Here is an 11,749-nt window from a genome sequence, read left to right as displayed (position 1 = left end):
TTTTTACATTACTCAACATACAATCCTATCACTCATCCCGTCTCGCAAAACGTGCGCCATGCCTCAATAAACTATACCAATCTTCCTTTTCTTTTTCCACCATCTATCATAATCACTCATAATTCATGTCCTCCCCACCGAACTCATACTCATCATAGTGCCACTCCTTACATCATAAGATTGGGTAACTTACGCTTCAGGACCAACACATACGTAAAACAATGCATAAAGAAATAATACAACACCTTTGAATTAAACATAATATGCAACGAATGTCAAAAGACAAACATATGACCCGAAATACGCATATGACCTGCACAGACCCCACTCGATCGAGTACCAGAACCTACTCGATCGAGTTGAGGCTACTCGATCGAGTGCCCAACATGCTCGATCGAGTGCCCCGACTCCAACCCAAATAGACCTTCCGATCTCGACTTACTCGACCGAGTAGCCCGGCTACTCGATCGAGTGACCCCACACTCGATCGAGTGCCCTAGGTACTCGATCGAGTGCCCAGAAACACGATTCTGGTCAAAATAACGACAAGTACCCACTCGATCGAATCAAACCCACTCGATCGAGTCATGCAGACTCGTGAATACTACCCGCATGTTATCTCACATACCCCAACGTACTATGCATTCGTTATTATTTCAACATTATGATTACAACTACGCATTCAAGTCTGCGCGACTCCTCATACAATTAACAAAATAATCTACTTCGTGTTATTAAGTGCCACGTTATAAACAGCCATCATGCTTTTCATCCAATTCGTTATACAAAACACATATCATTGAACCTCTATTCTTTATGTTACTACTTACCAAAAGTCAAACATTACCATCTATCATGCTCATATAACATTCAACTTTCAATCATGTATTACTCGCATGTTTTAAATTTTCATAACTTTTCATAACACAAACCACACCCATACACTACAAATCCTATTTCCATGTTGCTAATACAACAACATTACAAATCCACTTCATCACACATCATCATATACGAACTACTTTCTTTTTCTACCATATCATTCATCATTCTCATATACTTTTCCAACGATTCCAACCAACATGTCAACCAACTATCATGCAACATGCTTTCAACAAACCATATACAGCACAATTAACATACACGTCGTACATATACACACGGACTCCACGTTCCCATACCATGTGACTGGCTTAAGTATCATGGGGCCAAGATTTTGAAGTGAGGGCGCCTACTCACCCAAAACCTAGCATCACCGTAGGCTCCCATTACACATACACCAGGTTCATTTTATTAGACTCCCTATGTTCATTATGTTCATTTGTTACAGTTCCAAAATCGTCGCTCTGATACCATTTGTAACACCCCCATACTCCAAGTGCCTTACCAGGACCACTCAGGTATAAGGATGCCACCATCTCGGTTACCCGAGGCATGATAATCATAAGACAATGAAGAAACATACTTTATTAAATAAGTTTAAGTGATTACATTATAAAACCAAAGCTAACAAAAGGAATTACAAGGTTCTCATACGGTCTACGACTAAAACTATCAAAGCTACTAGACTTCGTCGACACAAATGGAAGACTTCTAACTGCCACGTGATGACTCATCCCGGCTATCCCATACGCGTCATATCACACACCTCAATAATCGCTCACCACCCCGAATGGATCACCACAGTTTTTAAAACATTTAAACGGGGTCAGGACTAATCACACAATTCAATACATATATCAACAATAAGATAAACAGACAATTTGAATCACACACACACACACACACACACACCACCAACTCCCATCGTCTCAATCTTGACCGTCCACCGGACCACCGATGGGGGGACCGCAGCCGTTCCCACCTAAGCCCCGCTCATCGTACGAGCGATAACCCTGTCCATTAATGTGCACATCCCCTTCCGTGGCGGGTTCCACGAAGGGCGAAACTAGGGCGTGAGATCACTCCCGCAAGTGACCCCACTCAGCCGAGAACGCATCTCGAGAACCATCACAAACACAACCATAATCACAATCACAATTACAATTACAATCATCATATCAATCAACTAACTACAGCACATCACCAATATCCCATTATGGGACTAATACTGAGTAGGAAATCCTACCCGGATAGCACAACACGCAGACGGTATCTCTCAAACTGTCTCAAAACGCCTCTTCTATGAACTCTCCTCCTACCATACAACACATAGATACTACTATTCAATTACTATTCATAAAAACCCCCAATTCCTAAATTAGGGTTTCACTAATCTTAACAAAACATTATATAAATTACATTAAAAGCTTACCCTCGACGCAAGGAATCCAACGACACAAACTACGATGCAAACCGACCGTCTGAACTCCGGGAATTGTCAAGAACGCGATTAGGAAGAAGACAAGTTGCTTTCTCTCTTAAACAGGTTTTAGGTTTTGTAAAAAGTGATTTAGAACAAAGACGAATTGGTTTAAATACCTTAATCGCGTAATTAACAAAACCCGAGAAAACTCCCTCGTAAAACCGGACACTCGATCGAGTACCCAAGGTACTCGATCGAGTACCCCCCTACTCGATCGAGTACCCCAGCTACTCGATCGAGTACCCAACAGGTCAGAAACTATTTTATTTCGCAACTTGCCCTTACTCGACAGAGTAAGGGCTACTCGATAGAGTACCCCTAGACTTATAAATACGGAGTATTACAACTAGTTTAAGGGCAAGTCTTGGGTGCAATCTAAGGAGGATTTCTATACTTGGGATCTTGGAGGATCATCCATCATTATTAGCTCAAGAACAAGTGAAGGAAGGTGACCTTACTTGTGCCCAAATTTTCGAACCAACCAACAATGTAAGGAACATTGTTTTTCTTATAAATCTTTCATTTTGTTATGCATGCACTAGATCTAAAGAACAAATAATTAACAAGTTAATTAGTTCACTATTAGAGGAGTCTAATAATAGGTATATGAACCTAACAAGTGGTATCAGAGCATAAGGATGTTGCATGCATAATCGGTTATTGTTTTTCCGAGTTAAAAGGTTAACATATAAAACTTAAAAATTTTTGATTTATAAGTATAAGTCACGAAATCACCATGCATGTTATATATTCTGGTCCTAAAATGTTTTTAGGTCATTTTTATGATTTATGGAAATTTATTGCTCATTTTAAGGATTTTTGGTCATTTTATTACATTTTTATGACTAAAATGGGAATTAAAATGCTAAAAATAGTTAAATTTCGTTTCTGACCTTGGAAAATTTATATGACCTCACATGCATATTTTACAAGTTGTATGTAAAAGGACGAGTTAATTTGATTAATTTTGCATGATTTATGATTTTTATGAGATAAAAATGGATTAAAAGAGGTAAAATGGTTAAAAATAGTAAAATTTCGAATTAAGCCATGATCTTTTAATATGATGTCACATGAAAGATTTACAGAGAGTATGTAAATTTCTAGATTTAAATATCTTCTTTAGCATGATTTATGGATTTTTGAGTAAAAATGGCATAAATAGTGACTATTTTAGCAAAAATTAGCTAAAACGTATTGCATGGCTTGAGAAAATTATTTTAAGTTGCATTAATATCCCACTAATCAGATCTAAAGTTATAAAAATTATTGGTTTAATTTTCGTATGCTTTATACATTTTATGAGATAAAACCGATAAAAATGCAACTATATTTTCTCAAAATTAATTTTATGAGGGTCATGGAATTATTCCAGAATGTTCAAAAATTTAAAATTCAAATTTTGAAACTTTTATGAATTAATTTGGATTTATTTCATATAAATAATGTTTTTAAGGTCAAAAATGAGCATAAAATTAAATCAAGTTGAATTATTGTCAAAAATTTAGTGATGACTAATTTTTGAGTCCTAAAATGTGTTAGGATAATTAACTTGAGCTTAGATGTGATTTAAGTGTTAATTAGTGATTTTAAAAGGTTATTATCACGTATTTCCATGAAAATCGGGTTATATGTACGACATAAGTTAAATAGGGCGATTTGGCACATCATTTGGCATGAAGGTACATATTATAATGCTGCATATTTCAATTGTTGAATGTCTTTTATTTATATAATTTTGAATTATGTAATTTTAATCTTAGTATGGCCTTAGTTTAATCAATATTACCCGTAATGAAAGGGAATATTGATACGGTTGTAATTTAATGTGATCTCGTATCACTTTTATTTTTATTTCATTAGTTTTTCATTTTACAAATGTATAATAGGAATAGCTTTGTATTTTTATTATTATTTGTAATTATGGAGCATCTTCAAAGACGGTGCCATTCGGAAGGGTGATCCGACAAAGACGGTGTCTTGGGAGGCGTGCCATTTGAAGAAACAAGGGACCAAAGGAGTTGGTTTCCGAATATGTAATAGATTATTTGATTTTCTATTTTTAGGAAGGCCATACTAGGAATTTTATTTATTGCTTTGCATTTCTTTTAATATGTTGCATGCATTGCCAAATCGCCATAACAACACATGCATTTCATATCGAGTCATCGACCGTGTCAATTATAATTATCGTAGTTCACCGCTTTAGTTCACTTAAAACGTGATAGATAATAAATTGACAAGACCTCTCACATATTAAAAATTGAGATAAAGCCTTACCAAATAGTAGAAACTCATGAAGTACCAATTTCACAAGGGAGTTAATCCGGCTTCACCGTAATACAAACCTTGTTACGTTGGCGAAGTGGGGTAGTAAAAAGTTATTACATCGAAATTTGGATTGAGCTCAACGGAAGTATTGTTGACCGTAGTCGCATGTGTTCCGGGCTAAAGATGAGAATTAGAGTAATTTTTATCGACCGAGAGTTCTAAAAGTAGAATCGATTAAAAGGTTAATCTACCGAGTTATATTAATAAGGGATGAATCGGCTCACCGTGCCCAAGTTAATATGAATTTGGATCTCGGAATCATTTATGTAGTTGGGTGGAGGTCACTATATAAATGCAATACTTGTAGTTAAATTAACGAGTATTATTAAAACGATAGATGATAATTAAATTCCTTCATTTCCTATTTTGTAGTCAAAATTTGTTTTAATCAACTGCAATGGCAACTCCAAACGCGTCCGCATCCACTAGTTCCACCCCGCTTTCCAATGTGTCATGGCTCCGATCCTTCATGGATCGATGTAAGTTAGAAAAGAATGGGTCCAATTTCGTCGATTGGGATGCACAACTTCGCTTGGCCGCGCAAGGTGACGACAAGCTTCGTTACCTTACCGAGGCATCTCCCACCGAACCACCTAATACTAGGTCCGCCGCTAGGCAAGCCTATGAGGATTACCAAAAGGAGTCGGCCGCAATGAAAAATGTATTGATCTTTGCTATGGAGGCCGAACTCCAACGAAGTGCTATAAAGATTAGCACCGCTCATGAGATCTACATGAAGCTTGTGAACATGTTTTCACGAGCTCCTAGGGTCATTCAATATGAGGCGGCTTCCGCATTCTTTGATCTTAACATCAAAGAGGGCCAAAAGGTGAGCCCACATGTGCTCAAGTTGATGGAGCATGTTGAGACCTTGAAAATGCATAAGGTGGAAATTCCCGATGAACTTGTGATTGATCGAATTCTTCATTCCCTAAACAAAATCAAAGCATATGTTCAATTCCGGGTGAATTTTAATATGCAAGATAAGAAGGTTTCCCTGATGAGTTGCACAAAATGCTTGTGCAAGCCGAAAGGGACATGGGGCTAAGTGTTAGCACCACCAAAGATGTGCTCAATGTCAATCATAAGGGCAAAAGAACCTTCAAGAAAAGTGGGAAAAAGGGAAAGAAGCGAACTCCCAACAGAACTCGGCTAAGACTTATGAAGCAAGCACCTCCAAGCCCAAGTACAGTGCCCCCTCCGGGGACAAGTGCCACTATTGTTGTGGAGTTGGGCATTGGAAGAGAAACTGCTCCAAGTATCTTGGCGACATCAAAGTCGGAAAGGTTACTCCTGTAGGTATATAAATATCCCTATCTTTTATGTTTCAATCTCAATTAGTATGTGATACAAGTTGTGATAATTACCCTTTTTATTGTAAATAGGGCCTCCTCCTAGCAAGGACAAAGGCAAGGAGAAGCAAGTCTAGAGGATCACGAGGGAAGCTAGAGTAGCCGACCATGGTGATGAATCAATGGAAGCTTGGCTTATAATTTGCTTTGTCTTTAATTTTATGATGAATTTCATGTTTTTAGAACTATTTTGATTTCCTCGTGTGACTTGGAAATTGGTTTGTATCCTTTAAACACGGGTTGTATTTTGGATATTGGTGATTTGGTTTTCAACCCAAATCACTTGTTTTATTATGTTGTTTGTTCTAAAATCATCATCATTAATTACTTGCGTAGAGAAACATTAGATAAACAACTTAAATTGATCAAGTAGACGATTATGATGATGGGATCATTATATGTCCATAAGCTATGAATCTGATTCTCCTTATGTCTTTGTTACTTAAAGTAACAACTTATTTATATAAGATCAATTCTTAAGTTGTAATGAGTTTTTGAATTCATCAAGTAGGGAATTCACGATACCAAATGGACATATTATTCTAATTGGATGGTCAACCATGAGATACCTAGAATAGAGAGTCTATCAAACAGATGACATGGATAAGACTCGTATATTATCAAGCTGCCATGTTAGGATGGCCTTTTGAAAGCTAAACTCCGTTAAAATATATATGTTTGTGTCTCACAAAACTATCTCTCAAGAAGATAGATGTATTTCTGAGAGATAGAGTGGGAGAAGATTGTATCGTCACAAACATCTCTTATAGTTGAAATGTTACTTTGTGAAAGTAATAGAATTATAGAGTTGGAGTGTAGATGAACTATAGTCTATGAAGATAGATTAGAAGTATAGTTCAGTGGGAGTTTATCGCACATGTCTTATTGTTTAAAAAATATTACTTTGTGAAAGTGATAGGATCATGACCATCATACATACGAGCCGAAGCTCATGAGTAGATTTACTTTAAAGTGAGGGTCTCTTTAAAGGGAAATAGAGCTTTAGAGTACACAAATGCATAAGATTTACATAAAGATGTTGATCAAGACAAATTATGTTAGGAATTGCCGCATTTCATTATAATGAAGAATGGCAAATATAATTCGCTTTTCTAAAATGGGAATTTAGAGAAGGAAGTGTTTAAAACACAAAACCTTAGATGAAGATCTAAGAATCCTGACATATTATGGGTAGCTATCTTAAGTGATCACAAGATGGTCTTAAGCTAGCATTAAAGGATTATACTTTTCGTTCATGTGATTATAGTGAATTGTTTCATTCACATGATTGAAGAATCATGATATACATGAAGTTAAGTGGGAGCTAGAATAGTTTCTCCATGTCATATATGTTGATAACATATTACTTATTGAGAATAATATACCAATGATCTCTTCTGGTAAGAGTAATTGGGAAACATGGAAGGGATGCAAAGTATTCTAGATATTTGAATCTATGTGAGAGTAAATTGGCATAGAATTGAGAGTCTTATGAAGATAAGTTCTTTCGCATCTGTTTAACATCAACAAAGTTGAATGGCTTATTCATGATGATGAGAGTGGAATTACTATGATGGAATCATAGTCGTTCACCTGAACCCATTAAATTGTTGATTACATGAAATCGATTACTAATGTTTCCGCCATTAGAACGATTATGTATGCCAACAGACGCACGTGCTGTGATGTACCATATGCTAGGTGCATGATAAGTCAATAATAAGTTAATTCATAAGATGGGCTTGTGAAAGCCTTAAAGTACAATAGATGACTTGTACACATGTTTGGATCATAAACTAAGTTAAAGTGTTGAAGGGTTGCACCAACTTTAGTTTCCAAGCTTAAAAAGGATTTGATGAAATCCTAAGCAAATATTATTGACAAAGGAGTAAGAAACTAAGAAATGTGTTTTAGTTTCGCACATTGCAAATTCTACAAAAGGAATCTAAGTAAATTGTGATAAAATAGTCATCGAAGGGATTAAGAGTGAATCTCTCCACAAATGACTTTATCACAAGTTATGCGATAACAGTGGGAGCTTCTTTCAAGTTAAAGAGCTCGGGTCTAGTATGAAGTCTAGATATATACTTAGAGAAATTCATGTTATTAAGAGATGACATTGAATGGAAGGAAATAGCAATTAATTAAGTTGGAACATATGGATATCGGGTATATCCACTTGCCAAGCTTGTATTGCATTTTAACTAGTGTTTTAATACACTAGAGATTATAGAATATGAAGTAGTAATAGTGTATTGACTATTCATATGTGATAATCACATTTATCGTTTGAGTTTTTATTAAACTCACCCGCTACTTTGTCGTATCCGAATGGGTTGTAGAGACAAATTGAACCCCATTAAAGTGAACTGGATTGACATGGTATTCGCCCCTAGTTACTTATATGAGGTGACGTCTCGAAGTGACTAGAGTGTGATGCGATTGATGGCAAGTTCAAGTGCCATAGAGTCATATGGGATGACTAGTCGATCACATAGGCAGATCGTATGGGACAATCATCGGGCGGACCGCTTATAGAGTTCTGGTAATTCATAAAGCCTGGTCGTGGCAAGAGCTACTATAGTATTCTCATGAGTCAATTCTTTTGACTAGAGACTATTCGCCCAAGTTGGCACAACTTCTGATTAGCTTTGATTTATACTCTACGATTTCTTAAACGAGGTCAAACTGGGTATATTTTGGGTTATGATGGACTGTGGCTGAACGAAGGGAATAGGGCGATAGGAATTGTCCACCCCTTGTCAGGGTTGTTTGAAATCTCAAGGCCACTCGAGGAGTAGTTAACTGGAAATGCGTGGCCACGCTCGGAAGGTATCTATGATAGATAATTCCGGTCAGACAGTTAATCTCCAGATCGAGAAAACCACTCAAGATATGATCGAATGTAAGTACGACCTGCAAGACACCTTGCATTGAGTGGGAGATTGTAATAGGACAAGAGAATTGGTGACGCACACTTGTCGAGGACAAGTGGGAGATTGTTGGGAAAAGTGTCCTCAACAATAGTGCGATCACATGATTTAAATATCATAATTAAATCTCAAATTAAGAATACATGAGGGATGATTATTTATACAGACGACTGACCGTCATTAATCTAAAATGATTGGCTGACTAGAGTTTGACATTACTGTCGTGTGACGGTGGTGGTCAGTTGATCCCTTAAGGTCACAACTAAAGGACAATTCCCTTAATGGATAAATTGATTAATTGTATGACGATACGAGGTAATCAATTCCTTAAAAGTGAACAATTTACTTGTGAGAGAGAATATTAATATCTTATTGTAATGGGATTATATAAGATTTATTTTAGTAATAAAATAGTATTATTACTAAAATTGCTTATTGTTTGAGAAACAATAGAGAAAATAATGAATGGTTAATTATAATTACAAGATGTTGTGAATTATAATTTTATGACCCATTTTATTTATGTGATCAAGTATCACTAGTCAATTTATTGTATGTAATTTAATTAATTTGTAAAATGATATTTATGTGATAAATATGCATTAAAATTAATTAATAACATGTATTCTACTACATGTGATATATTGTGTGACAAATGACAAATTGACAAAATAAAATGGTAGTCCATTTTAAGAGCATGGACCGAATGGAGGGAGTTATAATGGTGTAAGATTGACTTATTTTATGATAAATAATTCATAGGCTTTATTTTATAGCCTTACACCTATCTTACAAAGCCTTACACAATTGTGCATTGTGAAGACCAAAAGGGAAAAGGCAAGATTCCCCTTTGGCTCCTTCCTACCCGTCCTCACCTCTTCAAATGAGGATTTTTGTCCTCATTTTTATCTAACACATTCATTCAAAAATTACACATGCAAGTGTCTTTGCTCTTCCTTCTCTCTAGTTTTCTCCAACAAGTTTTTGGAGATTCACAAGTTATTATTCATCATTTCTAATATCATAACAACATTACTAGTGTAGTAATAATAATAATATTAGAATTATTTAAGGATACTAGTATAATAATCTAGTTAATTAGTATACTAGTTTAAGGGCAAGTCTTGGGTGCAATCTAAGGAGGATTTCTATACTTGGGATCTTGGAGGATCATCCATCATTATTAGCTCAAGAACAAGTGAAGGAAGGTGACCTTACTTGTGCCCAAATTTTCGAACCAACCAACAATGTAAGGAACATTGTTTTTCTTATAAATCTTTCATTTTGTTATGCATGCACTAGATCTAAAGAACAAATAATTAACAAGTTAATTAGTTCACTATTAGAGGAGTCTAATAATAGGTATATGAACCTAACATGAACGCCCTGATGTTGGAAAACTTTAGTACTTGATTACTTTTCCTTTATTTATTCTTACTTTAGAAGCGATCATAGGAATGACCCTCTTCCCGCTTATAGCCGATCATAGGAATGACCCCTCCTTTTCTTGTTTTAGTGGGTGCCTAGACCTTGGGAGAACTACCCTAATGCTCCTTCTTTCGTGGCTGAGGTCCTTCGTCCTAGGAGCACGAGTCGGTTGTTGCTGAGGATGTCCATGAGACCTGTGTGGTACCTGGGCGAGCGTTTGACTCGTCAGTGCTCTTGTGACACTTTCGCGGTTCCCATCGATCCTCCACGGACAATGTTTAGGGAGCCATCTGACGCTGAGAGAGAGGCTGACTTGGTGGACGCGAGTGGTGACGCCTTTCTCCTTCCGGGCGAGGAGTACTCTGAGTTCGTTCACCGGAGGTTGGCGTTCTAGCCGATCTTGGTAAGTGTCTTACCTTTCCCGCTTTTGAATTAATTTGATAAATGACGAATGATCATCAAATAAAGAGTCATTTGAACCTTTGATGTGACTCATATTTAAGCACATTTAGTCCCCGAATTAACCTCGTTCCTATGCTTTATAGTGCATAATTGGGTCATTTACTATCTTTAGTTTCCCATTTTGCATATTCTTTGAGGTTTTGTCCCCTTGGTTGGAAAGGAGTGCTAACCTTGCATTTATATGGCAAAATGGAGCTATATTGATCTCATCTAATGACCAAGCATCAAAGAGAAGATATCACTTGAAGGCCTATGTAGATAATAAAGTGAAATGGGCAATGATTAAAAGATCCTTGCATACCCGAAATGATCCTCGCGGATTATGAAGGAAGAAAAGAAGAGAAGCTGTCTGCCAAGGAATCCGAGCGGACCAGGCACGATCCGGGCGTCTCCCTTAACCACCATCCGAGCGTCTCTTGGCCAAGACGAGCGTCCCCCAGTAGTGTGATCCGAGCGTCTCCTCTCCTGGTCCGAGCGGATCGTGGTAGCACTAGCGACGTGATATGCTCATCTCCTCGTAAGACTTGCATTTCCCTACTCAAAACTTAGCATTGTTATTTAATAATCTATCCTTAATTAACCTAATAATGAACTACTATATATACTTCATTTGTAATAATCAAAGGGGGGAGGATTAGGTCCCATGAGGAGAGAAACTTCCTTAGATTAGATTAGGAGTAGATTAAAAATAGATCAATCCCAATCATTCCATAAAATTACATATTAATCTTTCCTTAATCATTGTTCAAGTTTATTATTATTGGGTAATTGAAGATTATTGGGTTATTATTGGAGAATTGACAACTCTTCATGAATCAATCAAGTTCTCTTCTTTTATTCTTTGCTTTATTATTTGGATCATTTTAAATAGGTATAAT

This window comes from Silene latifolia, chromosome 9 (genome assembly GCF_048544455.1).
Source record: "Silene latifolia isolate original U9 population chromosome 9, ASM4854445v1, whole genome shotgun sequence".
Taxonomy (NCBI): Eukaryota; Viridiplantae; Streptophyta; class Magnoliopsida; order Caryophyllales; family Caryophyllaceae; genus Silene; species Silene latifolia.
Note: the sequence above shows the minus strand (reverse complement) of the source record.